The sequence below is a fragment of the Anneissia japonica genome, unplaced genomic scaffold, assembly GCF_011630105.1.
Source record: "Anneissia japonica isolate Jap-2015-1 unplaced genomic scaffold, ASM1163010v1 scaffold287726_len2788222_cov184, whole genome shotgun sequence".
In the NCBI taxonomy this organism is placed as follows: domain Eukaryota; kingdom Metazoa; phylum Echinodermata; class Crinoidea; order Comatulida; family Comatulidae; genus Anneissia; species Anneissia japonica.
Window position 1 is genome coordinate 1,104,760 of NW_022705125.1, and position 12,310 is coordinate 1,117,069.

General features: G+C 34.4%; 1 long non-coding RNA gene across 1 annotated transcript in view; it reads right to left on the bottom strand.

The window, feature by feature from the left end:
- The window catches only part of LOC117105355, an 18,202-nt gene that overhangs the window by 2,514 nt on the left and 3,378 nt on the right, over nt 1-12,310 (bottom strand). Inside the window, exon 2 of the long non-coding RNA XR_004444886.1 lies at nt 6,941-6,944. This is a non-coding gene — a long non-coding RNA (uncharacterized LOC117105355). The remainder of the gene's footprint in view (nt 1-6,940; nt 6,945-12,310) is intronic.

Genomic DNA, 12,310 nt, shown 5'->3' on the forward strand with positions numbered 1-12,310 from the left:
GTATAAGAGACAGGTATTCATCAAGACACCCCCCCCCCTGCACTCTCATGAGCTCCCCATGTGTCACTGTGTTAAATTCATAGGTTTAGGTAAAGTCTGTCTCTTATACACATCTAGATGTGTATAAGCGAATTGTATACAGTAGGTAGGAGTGCGCATGTCACTTTTTGTAAGCATTTGGGGCCAGACTGTAACTTTGTTATGAGAGGATTTGCACTCCTCCACACAGCAAGTCTGTACCTTCCTAGCATAATCATGATGCATCAGTTAATTGACAAGGAAGAATTTCTGGTTCCACTTTTTAATTGGAAATTAAGCAATTAAAATACAGAAATTTATTGCTTGGGTTAAAGCCAGTTGATGTATCTAATACATGGGGAAGCTGATTTTTATTTTTTTGGGTGGGGTGGTATAGGAGAGACACAACAAGTAAAATTGAATAGAAAGTGATGTTGCTGTTGTATTTTTTTTTCTCAAGCATATTATTTCCTGTTTTAAAATGGGAAAATAAAGTTCTCTAGATTCTTGAATTTGTTGTAGGTTACCTTCCTGGGGAGGATGAGCACAAACTATTACCCTTAGATTGGCCAGTGCAGGTATTAAGTCTGTAACTGCAACTCATAATTAAAATTACACTTCTTTCTGTCTTTTAACCATCACCCTCACCCTATGGTGTGTATATTGGAGTCTTGAAATCAGGTGTGGGCTTATTATGGTGGCTCAATGATTAAGTGAGGGGGGAGCTAGCTAACAAAATATGGTGATATTAGGTGATTTTTAACTACTTGAGTGATTTTTTTTTTGCAACCTTTTCAGTGGGGTGGGGGAATTGTGGAAGGCAAGCTTTTTGGGACACCCATGCACCCACTAAATACACCACTGCCCTCAACAATTCTATACTCTCTCAATCTTATAGTATAATATTTATTTTTATCCATTCCAAAAACACAGAATCAATTTATACATTACAAAACATAAAACAAAACATTGACAAAATGAATAACAGAGTAAAACCCTCTAAGCAGGTGGGCGTGTTTCAGAAGGGGTCCCCAACAAAAACAAGAAATAGAAATATAGATGATATAATAATCAAGCAATAGACAACAAAAGTAAGAATATAACAATTTCTAAGTGTACAAATTTTAAATGTACAAAATTTTAAATTTATACAAAAACCTGAAGATAACTAAAAAAATAGCTATTACATATTTTACTTATTATACAACAATATATTATTTTAAATTTACAAAGTTTAATTGCAGAATACACAGAAGATTAATTATATTATTGATACTATAGGCAATTATTAAATAAAGGACATTTAATTACTTACAAAAATATATTGTTTTAAATTTACAGAGTTACAAAAGATTAATTATATTACTGATATTATATACATTTATTAATTACAGGACATTTTATTACTTGAATATACCAATTCAATTTATTTAAACCAATTAAGTTTGAGTGTACATCATTTAAAATTTTTACAAAAATACAGAAAATATGTGGAAATATAATTACAATAATACAAAATCTTTAAATAATTTTTATTACAAAAATAAAACTCTTCATAAGTTTCATGCTCCTCTCGTACATTTTTGCAAACCAATGATATACAGCATTAATGCATGTAATAACATTTAGTTTACCTAGGAACTTCAGGGGAATGATGAGGTAATCACTTTACAAGGTGAAGAGTTCACAGGACTCAGCTAAACCTAAGCTCATCTATCAGACATGTTATACTCTCAACACGAATATTCTTTATACTCAAAGATAATTTGCACCTAAAACTGAAGCAAATCACATCAACTGAGGTAAGCATAATCAGAAATGTAAAGGAAAACATTATAACATATGTTTATAAATTTGTTTTTCTGATGTGAGTGCATGTTATAATCATGCACGAAAATACGAAAGGCACTGAACTAATATTTAGACTTCTATTCCCAAGCTTCTGTTGGCAAATACCAACACAGAAAATGGGGGAAGCACACCATTCATGTGCTCCCACTGGAAATTTACTAAGAAAAAAAAATCATATCACCTTAGGTTGACACCACCTCATGTATTCATCAAGACACCCCCCCCCCCTGCACTCTCATGAGCTCCCCATGTGTCACTGTGTTAAATTCATAGGTTTAGGTAAAGTAGTATATATAGTGATTAAGTTTTTGTTTTGTATGATAAATTTACAAGTGACAACTAAACTGTATATACATCATATTGTATCATTTTTTTCACCAGATAATACAGTAAAAACAAAAACATAACTGTATGCCTCCTGTACGGATTGCTCAAAAGCGAAGCCAATGGTAGTATACTGACACAGTGCAGGGTGGATCCATTTGAGTTAGAGGGGACCCTGGTAGAATCTTTCAAAGATGGAGGGTTTAGCACACACTTTCAAATAATATTATTATATGATATTATCTAATTCATTTTTCAGCAAATCTTTTCTGGCAAATGAGCTAGTCTTTTCTTTCTATCATAATATTTTTTATGTTCAATTGTTCCTTGAATTATATAAATGAAATAAAATATTATTATTTAAATATCTGAGAAGTAGGAATATCTAAGCTACACTCAGGAGTCTTTCTTAGACAGTGAATACCTAGCTACATCAAATGTTCCTCAATTTTCACAGTCAACCATGTGTAATTATCCCCCAAAAGGAAAACTAATTTGTCCTATCTGTTCTTTTAATTTATTTAAAGTACTCAAATTGCAGTTACCAACTAAATGCATTGTTTGACATTTTAAAGAATATGTTAAAGAAAAAAAAAAAAACATGAAGACATCTTTAAAATGACAAAAAAGTAATATCAAACCTTGCTCGAAAAATGTCAACGATAAAAATAAAGACGAAAATGAGATACATAAAATTTTCATAAGGAAGGTGATTCATAAGAAAATAACTTTAAGGCAATATAATTATGTGTACCATAAATTCAGTTGAATTTTAATAGGTCAGTGATGATGTTAAGACATACAGTAAATGAGGTTGTGGGCTGTACAACAGCCAATCACCGACAGGAAAGATCACATTTTTAAAATTGTTTCAAAGAGGAGGATTGTTAGGCCAACAGTTATCCAAATAAATAATAAACAATAACATAATTTTATTCTATGCCTTTTGCCAAGAAACATTACACACAGACTAAATATATTCAATGCCACAGCATGCTACTAGACACCCTTTAAACTCCTAGGTTGGGAAAGAGGGAGAGCGAGACAAATGTAAAAAAGTAAAGTTCCTTGCCTATGACACGAACTAGACACACTGCTAAAAAGTAAGAGTAAATCCTTGCCGAGCCATTAAAGGACCCATAGGGCTAGAACTAACACCCCGTTTGAAGCAATGTGGTGAAGCAGATGAGAATATGATGCTCCTCCTGGTACGTGGGATGCTCAGGGGCGGATTTAGGGGGGGAGGGGAGGCGGCGGCCCGGCCCCGGCCCCCCCCCCCCTTTGGGGGGGGAAAAAAAAAAGAAAAAGAAAAAGAAAAAAAAAAAAAAAAAAAAAAAAAAAAGAAAGCATGTCGAAAGAACCGAAACGCGACATTAACGTCGATGAGGAGAACGACGAAGTCATCGATAAGCAAGATGAGGACGATAAGGTTTGAGACTTCTTGGTTTAGATTAAACGATGACGAAACACTGCGAAACAGATTGGAGAGAATAGGTAGGACCCATAGGGCTGGAACTAACACCCCGTTTGAAGCAATGTGGTGAAGCAGATGAGAATGTGATGCTCCTCCTGGTACGTGGGATGCTCAGGGGCGGATTTAGGGGGGGAGGGGAGGCGGCGGCCCGGCCCCGGCCCCCCCCCCCTTTTGGGAGGTTAAAAAAAAAAGAAAAAGAAAAAGAAAAAGAAAAAATGATAGCCCACAATGCCTCAAATGTTATTTTCGGGCGTCTAGAACACAAAAATTTCGCGGGGGCATGCCCCCGGACCCCCTAGGATATTGTTATTTCGATCGCCTCAAAATTCGGCCCCCCTTTTTGGACATCTTCTGGATCCGCCCCTGATGCTAGTCCTTCGCAGGTTACTCCCAGCAATTTGCTGGTACCCACTGATGCAGCTGGGTAGAATGAACCAATGTAGATAAAGTACCTTGCTCAAGGACACAAGTGAAAGACACAGAAAAGGATTGAAACCCTGACCTCGAGGAAACTTTTCCCACTGCGCCAAACCGCCTCCACACAACGAAAGGTCTGACCTTAAGGTTGAGACCCTGAATCGTAATCGCTGCGTTAACAGCTCTCACATGATAATCATTTATCAGGCTACAAAGGGCGCCAAAAAAAAAAGGCCGCCAAAAAAAAAAAGGCCAGTCCTAAAGGAAACAAACAACTAAAAAAAATATGATTTAAAAGTATATGCTTTGATTAAAGAGAGAACAGCAGATGTGGAACAAGGATTTACGCCTGCAAAAGAATAGACGCAGAAGATCTAAAACTAAACGGAAATAATTTTCAAGATAATTTACTTTTGAAGGAAATCTATATAGATGTAAAACTGAAGCAAGGCCAGCCAATAAAAATTCACCTGCAAATCTTGTTTCAATTAACTATTTTAAATGTATGAACCACATAAGAAAACTGAGTACATGTAAGAAATAACCAGCAATAATGAAAACAATTTTGTAAAGGGCAGAAGAAATTCCAAGACAGTGCACCCACTTGGCCCCATCAAGCAAACCAATGTTAATCAAATGATCTTGGACTCGAATCCCAAAAGGGGCCAACAATTTTTTACTCAAACAAAAATTATAATACTATATTTTTTTATAGAGGGCGGTATTTCATAATTGTGATGTGCCAGTCCTGAAGACCACCTAGATTCTCCATATTTGGTTGCCCATATAGTCTCTTTAGGAATTTTGTTCTTCATATCATAGGTTTACATCCATCCAAGTGCTGAAATTCACTGAGTGAAAGCACTCCTCACAAGCAGTTGTGCAGTTGTCAACAAATTCATCGCTGATCAAGTTCATTTCCAAATGTGCAATATTCATTAAAGGTATTTCTAGAGGAGATCAGGTTCAATTTTGAAATATATTACTATGACATGTTAAAAGTTTTCTGTATACTAAATGCACTAAATTCCAAGGTAAAGATTGCAAGCATGCAAAAAAAAAAATGTTTTCAAGTTCATGTTTTGATCTACAGAAGAACAGAACTGAGATCATGAGTTTGACAGTTTAAGCAGCAGTGCCGCCAATAATTTGACGACAAAGTGTCCCAAATTTCCAACAGAGGGATCTGAGCCAAGGAGCTGATTAGAGCCTAGATCGACGGCTCGGATTAAAATATCCCTAATAGGGTCCACAGGGAGAGTTTTTATAGCATGGTCCAATGTGTGCTTTCAGACCACAATACTAGGGTTTGGCAATCACAATAATGTTATCTGGATAGGCAAATTTTTTATACAATGACAAAAAACCTAGTCATGATGTCATAGACAATTGGGTGATGGGATGTAAATACTGCGCTTGACGGTCATCAGCTGACGTAATATAGAGAACTATAGAGAACGCAACACCACAAAGCACACAACAAATTGTTTTTAAAGACGATCCGTTTAGGTTGCCACTGACAATTTGCGGATGCAGTCAATGTCGTCTAGCACCCACAGGGATCGGGGTTGGTTACGTCGGTCAATGGCCGTATGACTGTCAAACAACGTTGTGAGAGTCCGTGACTTTACAATTAAGACAGTAATGTTTTAAATTCTCTTTTGCCAATACCTTTTTCAAATATTTGATAACATTTTTTTTTTATTTTGATGATTTTTTTTTTTAAACGATGTGACCTGAATACTTTTTACAACCTAAAAGCAACTATTTGAAAAAAAAAAAGGTTCACCCAAAACCTGTAAATATCACAATCTTTGAGAGCTAGGAGGGATTCCACCACCAGATCCCCAGCCCTGGCCGCCAGCATTATCTGCCTGGACCAACTTTCGGAAAGTTGCTAAATGCCAGGATATTTATTTATAGTGTTCAACTGCAAAGTTCGGAAAACCGCTACTTTAAACACACAATTTGAATTAACAAACTGGATTTCTGTACAGACACTATGATTCTCAATTTGTAGTCACATAGTTTATTTGTTTCTGGCAAATCCACTCTTCTTGCTTCACGGAAAAGCTATTACTCGTCGTCGGTTGGCAGTAAATCAATGCATTTAAGTCAATCTCGCACCGTTCCAACATATTCACAGTCAACAGTGTGTAATATCCCATGAATTAAGCAGCGCCAATTCATCAAAACTTTCTATTTGAATAAAGAGCTTTCAACATGAATATTAATAACAATAACAAAAATAATAGACCAAAATGAGTCTGAAATACTTCACACGGGTAAGATCGATGATTCAAACATTAACATGAAATTGATTTTAAGAAGAAGTAATGAATAGCTATAATAAAAACATTGTTCAACATTAGAATTGTAGAAAACCTATAAAATGATATGTTTTCGCAGATTTGTGCATAAACTGTAGAACAGCTGCATATTATATGCATACACTATTATAAATTCTGACTACAGCTTTGAGCTTGTACATTGTTGTTTAAGCATCTGTCCTTTGGTCTGTTCAAAAAAAAAAATACTGCAGTACATCCATTTTCAGCCTCCCTATCATCCATATACTCCTTCCACAGTACCTTTAAAGACGAACACACATTGCGTCATAAGACCATCGGCTGGCGAATTCAACTTTGCTTCCTGCGAATTGTCGGTGGAAGTCGGGAGCAGTAAGTGCCAGGCTTATAAGTCTTTCAATTAAATCTCCATTCCGTTCAAACCTTCTCTTTTTAATGTACACCAAGTCTACAGTACTTCTGGTCTAAATATGTTCAACCAATATGAGCTTTTTCTGATCAGCAAATATATACCTTTTGTCATCATATCCCTCCAACTTTTATTCACCTTTCTCAATGTCTTGATGCATCCTGGTTGATTCCACTGGCGATATGCCCAGACTGTGAATGAATCTTGATTTTACCAAATCTCTAACGAACTCAATCTATTTCAACTTCCCAGAAATTTGACATTTCTTACAAATGAGCATTTTGCCTTTGCTATCCTCATGAATTCACTGATTGTTTTTCTATATCTGCTGCGAGTCATTCAACGGAAAATCTGTCACAACCATGAGTTTACCCCACTGTTCATCGGTTTCTTCAATACTTCAATCATCAATATCTGTACACATATATTAAAAGATTGTGTGACAGTAAGGATCCCTGTCACCTATTTCCAGGGTCTAGCCAAAACTATTGCAGACTACTACATCACACAGCCACAATAATTACAAGCGTTCTTTCACAGTACATCAAATCTAGTCATACATTGTGTAGAATCCATCATACTCTGTTGGTTGTCACAGATGATTACTTTCTGAATGTCGGCAGAGTAAAACAATGACCATCATATGACAGAGTATTCTTATTATAGCAATTGCTGCTCAGGTGCCTTCTTTTCTAATTCCAAACTAATGATGATGTGTGTGAGGATGAAATGTTGCCTGATGATCACTTCAATTACCCATACTGTGGCAAAGCTTAAATATACTACATAAAACATGTATGAATATGAAATAAATAATTAATTTTATTGAAAATGTATACTTAATTCATATAATGCATTAGTTTATAACACAATAATTATAAAATATAGGCTATTAAAAAGAGACTAAGAAAATCTAATTAATTGAAATATACAATTGAATTTATAAACAATATATGGGGTCATTCACAATGATCAAAATGTTCACAAGTGTACATACAGTACTCTAGGGGGGAAGGGGGTAGAAAAATTTGTACACTTTTACATGCGTAAAAATATTGTTACAAAATAACATGCAATATTTTAAATAATAGTTTTTTTTATGAACAATTAAAATGCAATCTTGCATATACATTTATATGTAGTACAATACTTTAGGCCTAGTTCAAACTCACCAGGTTTAACCACCTGCCAGTCGGAACTAGGTGGCTTATCTCAAGCCGGGCTGTGTTCCTATAGTAACTAGGCGTGGCCTGCCACCGTGTTTAACTTTCCTAAGCCGGGCTTTAATCGTTGCGGGGGAGGTCTTGCATTGACTTAGGGTAACAAAATGACCAATCAGCATTCAATTACGTACGCTGTGAGCGAGCGTACATTTGTTTTGAAACACGTTTCCTAGTTACGGTTCATTATGCAAATTCTCGTGCCTGGCTAATCCCGCAAGTCTGAACGCCCGGCAAAGTTAAGCCGGGCTTGACGTTGAGCCGGGCTTATCTGCAAGTCTGAACGTAGCCTTAGTTGTCTTCACAAAAAATGGAGAATGGTTTTGCAAAATCAACATTTTTTATGTACACTTTCAGAGGGGAGAGAGGGGGTACCGAAAAAGAGTACTGTTGGTACACTTGTGAAAATATTGATAATTGTAATAGAACCCTAATAATGATCAGGGGTACTAGGAATAGAAATAAAAAGTTTTTAAAAATTTATCTTTAACAGGGAAATGCAAGATTTCAAATAAACGGTTATACTGTAGGTGCAACAAAGGAGACACTAGAAAAATTTCATAATTATAGTTTGGAAATAGAGATAGTAAATATTCAGGAGGTACTAGGAATGGTAATAGGACTACGAATTTCAACATCCAACTTCACTATGTAAGAGTTTTTAAAGTGACCTTCAAGATTTCAATTAAAGAATTGATTGCTCATTTAAAAAGTCAAATAATTTCATCACTTCCAACAAGACGACAAATCATGACAATTTAGTTTGACTGATTTACAATTAAAGGATCAATGCAAAAAAAAAATAGGAATGGATATATGCATTTGTTAATTAGCGAGGAAAATATTTTCTCATTCTAATTATAAAAATACAAAGTACTGTAAAGCAAGTAATAAATTTTATTGATTATAGGTTAATGCAGACAGCATATCTTAATCAGTGGGAAAGTTAATGAGGCTCAATATATAAAAATATGATTTGTGGGTTACATGAGTCTATCAGCCTTCTGCTTCTCTTGTGAAAAACCCCAGAAATTTTCTTCAAATCCATGATATTTGCATGTTTTTACTACTACACTACTGTGTTGTCAGCTAAAGTCACCACATGCTGCAAAATAAAACTGGAAAGCTCATTTCAATTACGTCTACCGGAAAAGTTTTTTGCCAACTTCGGACCCCTGCATTCACTAGCTGCCTGTGCCATGAATACCAAACAATTAGGCAGGCTGTGTATGATGGGCACATTCCATTATAGGAAGAGTTTTTATGGCTTATTCTGGCCTAATCTTATGCTTTTAGACCACAATATAGTAATTGGCAATCAAAATTACATTATTTTTGATAGGCAAATTAATATTTTTGGTCTGATGACTTTGTTGTGGTGCTGTACGACGGGGGTCCAGGCCTGGGGTGCAATTTCCCTCCCTGACCCCCTACTGGAATCACCACTGCCCAATGATTCAAGTGACGTACACAGCGAAGCTTTGAAACCCTGACATGAAATTGCTGCAGCCAATGTGCCGATTGCTCCCATATCAACAATGCATGGACTTTAAAATTACACAAATCAATAACGATTGCCGGTATGGTAGCCAGCTGTGATAGCGACACTTAACCTAGATCAACCGCTAAAAGCCAACTGGAATAATTTACCAACTCATCCAGGCACGCTTCCATGAAACACACAAAATTATATTAATTTTCGAATTTAGTCATTCGATACAACAATAAGTATACATACAGTAACAAAAAAATATTAATATATTCTAACAATCTGAATATCATATTCCTTTAATCCTCTGTTTTACAATGTTAAGCATATTAAACCACAATAATTAATACTGAAGATATTAAATCCAAGTTTAATTTAACACCATCTGGAATCAGTTATCTTAATCCCATTGAGAGCAAATTTGATTAGGTAGATTAATATATTGTTATTATAGATATAGGTTTAAGAGAACCTTAGCTAATACATACTACATCATTTCTATTTAAATCACTGCACGGGTTAATCAAGCATAATTACAGAAAAATCAACTTGAAGGTGACTCTACGAAAATGTAAAAATATGAGTCTGTCGTGAAATATTTTTTTAAATTTGTAAAAAAATGAAATAAAAATAATTTATTGAATGATATAAACAAATGAACAATTTTAATATATAAAAGACAAAAAATATGAATTTGCCCTTAATAAATAACATTATCTTGATTGCCAATCCTTAATATTGTGGAGCTAAAAGCACAATTTTACAGCCACACTAGGCCATAAAAACTCTCCTCATGACCCTGACTACAAATTTTTATTCCGGGACCCGGAATCGAGGCTCTATATAGCCCCTTGGATCGGACCGCCAGTCGACAATTTTATGGAGCCACCACTGCATTGGAACACTATATAATAACCACTGTCTCAGAGTTAAACTAACACTGTAAAAAGCTATACAACTTGATAGATTTGTAATGAATTAAAAATGTGATTAAATTGCTTCCCTCTTTTACAAGCACCCCACTGAAACCCGCAAATACAATATAAAGCATTGTAGACGCGTACTTGGACATTTACGGCACTTTGACGCAATGCCAAGTCAATGTCACGATAAATAAGCTTTGAACTATATCTGCAAGGGCTTGAAAATCCTCTGATGAAAGGGGGAAAAACAAATCCATTATTTTTAATAGATGTATCGGTGCTAAATACAGCTAAATGAAATGAGAAGGAGGATGAAGGTATAGCAGTAGGCATCAATCCAACAGCAATTTAGCAGACATGATTATTTCATTTTTGCAGTGGTACATCGAATACAATAATTACCATGCAATTTAGCCAACAATACAATAATTCTAATAATCAGTAAGCAGCCCAGTTTTTTGATACTGCCATTAATCAGTGATGATATGCGTTGTGTAATAGATTTCCAATATCAGAATTCATTACACAGTAATATATATACTGAATACATATAATTTGGTTTTTCCCTTAAAATTATACCTTACAATTCATCTGTAAATAATCCAATAGGTTATTTAACATTACCAAATATATAATTCCCTGAAACAATTTGAAACTTTGTTTATTATGGTATTCATTAATATTATATTTAATATTAAAAAAAAAAAAATATTGGTATATATAATTAGTTTTTTTGTCAGAAATGTTTGCACTTTATGCTGGTATGTAAATGTATGTTATTCAATTTGTAGAAGTAACAATTCTTGCATACCTTATAAATTTGCGATGATACTAAGGCATCCGTCTGTCTTGGTAGACAATAGAGTTCTGTGTTGTAAAATTGTTCAAGTGCGAAACTTTATTTATTAAATAAATTTTATTATCATAATTATTATTAAATTAATTTTATTATTTATTTATAATTTTATTTATTATAAAATTAATTATATTATTTTATTTTAAATAAATTATCGTCAATATATACTTTAAAGTCAATTTATACTCAGATATTATTATTTCATGACTGGATATAAAAATGATAGATTATCAGATCTGTTTATTTTCAAGATGTAATTGACCAAAATTACTAACTTTGTGTTTTTAACTTATCAACATTTATTCATTCAATTTATTAAATATGATTACATTTTAAAACAAATTGTACATCTACAGAAGGTAGTTTTACAAAAGGTTATGATGGTTAATTTCATGAAAGAGTATAGTAAAAAATGAATTATAATATAAAATGTCAATGTGTAATCCCTATTCTAGCTGGCCTGAAATACATGATTCCTATCTAGTCTTTAATAGCCCAGTAATTGAGAACTTGTTTAAGGCAAGACTTGATGACCACAACGCATAAACTAATATTCATCTGGCAATTATCGGTTTAATAATGGAGAAATACAAACATTGGCAAAACAGTCTGCTAAAGAATAGTGGCATCAGATGACAATTTACAAATAAGATTTCAAAGATTAGGTAAGGTGAATAATTAAGAACCATACTTATCATAATGGAGTGGAGCTGTGGTTTACTAGTTATGGTGACAGACTTCTAATTGCAAGGTACTAGGTTCGATTCTGGCAAATTTCAAATTCACTCTCCTTATATAGCCTATTTGCTTACCAAGTATGGTGAGGGTATGTGGGTGGGACCATACTGGGGGATAGCTGTTCCTACCCAAGATGCATAGTTCAAGCAGTGCAGGGGATGCTGATTAGAGGTTTTCAAGAAGAATTTCAAATATGTCTATGATTTCTTAAAAATGAAATCTGAAAAATGTTACTTTCATATAATTCAGCACGTTTAAAAAAGCTTGGACAAGAAACTCCTC